The sequence below is a fragment of the Lampetra planeri genome, unplaced genomic scaffold, assembly GCF_965212315.1.
Source record: "Lampetra planeri unplaced genomic scaffold, kcLamPlan1.2.h2 scaffold_1348, whole genome shotgun sequence".
Taxonomy (NCBI): Eukaryota; Metazoa; Chordata; class Hyperoartia; order Petromyzontiformes; family Petromyzontidae; genus Lampetra; species Lampetra planeri.
Window position 1 is genome coordinate 952 of NW_027614065.1, and position 5253 is coordinate 6204.

Below are 5253 nucleotides of genomic sequence, written 5' to 3' on the forward strand. Positions count from 1 at the left end.
AATTCTGCTATCAAAGAACACCGGTAAATTCAACTGAAACTTAACATACAGATTTTTCAAAGGAAGGGGATTCAAACCCCTGTATCTAGCTCCCAAAGCTAGCATCTTAACATTAAATTACCCTCTGATTTTCAAATGTCAAGAGTAGCTTAACATTAAAGCAGAGCACTGAAGATGCTCAGATGGTTTTAGAACCCCTTGACACAAAGGATTAGTTCCAGCCTTAATATCAACTATATATGAAATTACACATGCAAGTTTCCGCACTCCCGTGAGGACCTCCTTTAACTATAAACATAAAAAAGAGATGGTATCAGGCTCACAATAAGTTAGCCCACAACACCTAGCCACCCACACCCTCAAGGGTACTCAGCAGTGATAAACCTTAAGCTATGGACGCAAGCCCGACTAAGTTACGTATTTTAGAGCTGGTAAACCTCGTGCCAGCCACCGCGGTTATACGAGGAGCTCAAGCTGATATCTCCGGCACAAAGCGTGATTAAAATACTAGCTTAACTAATACTATAGAAGCCATCATGCCTGCTAGTTGAATAGGTATGCTTAAATATCTCAACATCGAAAGAATCTATATTAATAAACTCACTTTGACATCACGAAAGCAAAACTCACAAACCGGGATTAGATACCCCGCTATGCCTGCCATAAATAAACCACCGTCGCCAGGGCACTACGAACAATCGTTTAAAACCCAAAGAACTTGACGGCACCCTAAACCCACCTAGAGGAGCCTGTCCTATAACCCGATACCCCACGTTTTAACCCCGCCGCCTCTCGCCCCCAGTCTATATACCGCCGTCGCCAGCCAACCTTATAAAAGAATAACCGTAGGCAAAGAAGCTATCTATGCAAATACGTCAGGTCGAGGTGCAGCCTATGAGGCAGGCAGAGATGGGCTACACTCTCTCCCCAGAGTATACGAATAACTTAATGAAATAATTTTGAAGGTGGATTTAGCAGTAAACAAGAATAGTTTGTCTAGTTGAAGTTGGCCACTAGGGTGCGTACACACCGCCCGTCACTCTCCCACACCCCTCCCGGAGAAAAGTCGTAACATGGTAAGCGTACCGGAAGGTGCGCTTGGAAAACAGAAGATAGCTTAAAAGTTAAGCATTTCCCTTACACCGAAAATATTCTTGTGCGATTCAAGATCTTCTGATTACTGATTTGAGTATATTTATCTAACAACTTTTAATTTATGATTATAAAACATTCACACATTTACAGCAAACCATTGCCCCCATTTTAGTATAGGTGATAGAAAAATAAAACACATATAGTACCGCAAGGGAACATTGAAAAAGTGATGAAACAGATCAACTAAGTAAAGTAAAGCAAAGATAAAATCTTGTACCTTTTGCATCATGGCTTAGCAAGTAAACCCGAAAATACTGCCGCCTCCCCGAAACTAGACGAGCTACCCTGGGATTACCTATAAGAGTTAATCCGTATCTGTGGCAAAAGATTGGAAAAAGCCCTGGGTAGAGGTGAAAAGCCTACCGAGCCTAGTGATAGCTGGTTACTTAAGAAACAAGTTTAAGCTTGATCTTAATTTGTAGATAAGCAACAAAATTACTTATAAATTTAAACATCTTACTACTCTACATTTTAAGTTTTATTCACTAGGGGTACAGCCCTAGTGAACAGAGATACAGCTCTATTGATTAGATAATATCCAACTTATAAACTTAAGTAGGCCTAAAAGCAGCCACCAAGAAGAAAAGCGTTACAGCTTAAGTTTACTAAACTTTAAATACCATAATATATAAAGACCCTATAACCACTATTAAGTAATCCTATATAATAGGAAATATCCTGCTAAGATTAGTAATTTGAGGTCGCACCCCTCTAAATGTAAGTGTAAACCAGATCGGACCAACCACTGGAAATTAACGGCCCTTAAAACAACAGGAAATCAACAACATGACTACCGACAGGAAAAACAAGAACTAATAACCGTTAACCCTACACTGGAACATAATATAGAAGATATAAAGGATGAGAAGGAACTCGGCAAACACATGCCTCGCCTGTTTACCAAAAACATCACCTCCAGATAAGAATCGCCTATTGGAGGCAAGACCTGCCCAATGATTAATATTGAATGGCCGCGGTACTTTGACCGTGTAAAAGTAGCGTAATCACTTGTCTTGTAAATTAAGACTAGAATGAAAGGTTACACGAGGGCATAACTGTCTCCTTATCCCTATCAATGAAATTGACCTACCCGTGCAAAGGCGGGTATAAACCCATAAGACGAGAAGACCCTGTGGAGCTTCCAAACATTTACATCGCATAATCATTATTCACGATGCACAGTTTTAGGTTGGGGCAACCACGGAACAAAAGTAATATCCACGACGACGAAAATACAATTTTCTTAGCCTAGAGTTACAACTCTAAGCACTAGTAGAACTAACGTTAATAGACCCAGCATCACTTGCTGCCTAACGAAACAAGTTACCCCAGGGATAACAGCGCAATCCTTTCCACGAGCCCGAATCAACGAAAGGGTTTACGACCTCGATGTTGGATCGGGGCACCCCAATGGCGCAAAAGCTATTAAAGGTTCGTTTGTTCAACGATTAAAGCCCCACGTGATCTGAGTTCAGACCGGAGTAATCCAGGTCAGTTTCTATCTATGTTTGCTACTTCCCTAGTACGAAAGGACCGGCAGAAGTAAGGGTCAATACACTAATGCAAACCCTACATCAATCTTATGAGACCAACTTAATAAGAATAGTAAGCAACTTAAAATAATAACTAGACAAGTTTATTTGGGTGGCAGAGCTCAGTAATTGCACAAGGTTTAAGCCCTTATACCAGGGGTGCAAATCCCCTTCCAAATAAATTATGCTAGTTATATTAACATCCACTTTAATTTTAGTTTTAATAGTCCTGCTTGCAGTAGCATTTCTAACAATAGTTGAACGAAAAACCCTAGGTTATATACAACTTCGCAAAGGACCAAATGTTGTCGGATTTATAGGACTTTTACAACCTATTGCAGACGGAGTAAAATTATTTCTAAAAGAACCCGTATGACCCACCGCAGCCTCCCCAGCCTTATTTATCGCAGCCCCCATTATAGCGCTAACTTTAGCTCTATCGCTCTGAATATTTATTCCCATACCACAGTCAATCTCCACTATTAATCTTACTCTTCTTGTAATTTTAGCAATTTCAAGCTTATCAGTCTACGCCACCCTTGGCTCAGGTTGAGCCTCTAACTCAAAATATGCGCTAATCGGAGCACTTCGAGCCGTAGCCCAAACCATCTCATATGAAGTAAGCCTAGGCTTAATTCTATTATGTTTAATTATTTTAACAGGAGGATTTTCCCTTCAAGCCTTTATTTATACGCAAGAACACACCTGATTCCTACTCTCAAGCTGACCACTAGCAGCAATATGATTTGTTTCTACTTTGGCAGAAACAAACCGAACCCCGTTCGATTTAACTGAGGGAGAATCAGAACTTGTCTCTGGTTTTAATGTAGAATATGCTGGAGGTCCATTCGCTTTATTTTTTCTGGCTGAATACTCTAATATCTTATTTATAAATACCCTTACAGCAATTATATTTCTAGGACCTCTTGGACCAAACAATTTAAATATTTTACCAATTATTAATGTAATAATAAAAGCAACCCCACTCATTATCCTATTCCTCTGAATCCGAGCCTCATACCCCCGATTCCGATATGATCAGCTGATACACCTTATGTGAAAGAATTTTCTACCCCTCAACCTAGCCCTTTTTACTCTTCAACTATCCCTCGCTGTGTCACTGGGGGGGGCAGGAGTACCTCAAATATAAACACTAATAATAAACTGGATTTTTAACAGTGGAAGTATGTCCGAAAATAGGAACCACTTTGATAGAGTGGCTACAGGGGATATTACCCCCTTTCTTCCTCGTTAGTATGAAAGGATTCGAACCTTAATCTGAGAGACCAAAACCCTCCGTGTTTCCATTACACCACATCCTAAGTAAGATAAGCTAAATAAAGCTTTTGGGCCCATACCCCAAATATGATGTTACCAGCATCTCTTACTATATGCTATCCCCCTTAATTCAATCTACACTACTAATAACTCTAGGTCTTGGCACACTTGTAACATTCTCAAGCACCAGCTGAATTCTAGCTTGAATCGGATTAGAAATTAATACAATTGCTATTATCCCGCTAATAGCTAAAACACATCACCCACGTTCAATTGAAGCAACTACTAAATACTTCATTGCTCAAAGTGCAGGCTCTGCCACACTTCTTGTTACTGCCTGTTTAGCCGCTTGGCACTCAGGAAATTGAGCAATCAGCCCATCAAGCGACCCAATTATCCTTAACGCTATAACTCTTGCTCTCATATTTAAATTAGGTATAGCTCCAATACACTTCTGACTTCCAGAAGTAATAGCAGGCCTAGATCTTACTACAGGCATGATCCTAGCAACTTGACAAAAATTAGCCCCAATTACTCTCCTTATTCAAATTGCACAAGATCAAAATAATGCATTTATTCTTGGCCCAGCTTTATTATCAGTGTTTGTTGGAGGTTGGGGGGGCCTAAATCAAACTCAAACACGAAAAATTATGGCCTACTCATCAATCGCACACATAGGCTGAATTGCTAGCATAGCTCCCTTTAACCCAACAATTACTTGAGTTACAACACTAATCTATTGCTTACTTACAAGCACAACATTCATTAACCTCAACACTTTAAAAGCTAATAAAATTACAGCACTTACCATAAATAAGCACAATCAAATTTCTCAAATACTTTTATTACTTCTTCTATTATCTCTAGGTGGCCTCCCCCCACTAACAGGTTTTACCAATAAACTTTTAGCATCAGTTGAACTCGCCAACCAAAACCTTGTTATCTATCTGTTTATAATAATAATAGGCTCATTGTTAAGTTTATTTTTTTATACCCGCATATGCTACTTATCAATCATTTTATCACCTCCATGTCCAACAACAAATCTTACTCTTTGACGTGTGACCCCAAATAAGCCTATAGCTTTAATGACAATATTATCAATTAATCTATTCATTCTAACACCTCAGCTAATAGCGATCTTTATTATGTACTAGAAATTTAAGTTATATAGACTCTAAGCCTTCAAAGCTTACAGTAAGGGATACTACCCTTAATTTCTGATTATAAAATTTGCAAGACACACTCACATCTTCTGAACGCAAATCAGATGCTTTATATTAAGCTA

At 39.2% G+C, this 5253-nt stretch overlaps 1 pseudogene; it reads left to right on the top strand.

Annotated features, from left to right (window-relative positions):
* Window positions 1-301: 301 nt before the first annotated feature.
* LOC144739170 (18S ribosomal RNA) lies at window positions 302-1109 on the top strand (annotated as a pseudogene).
* Window positions 1110-5253: the final 4144 nt, after the last annotated feature.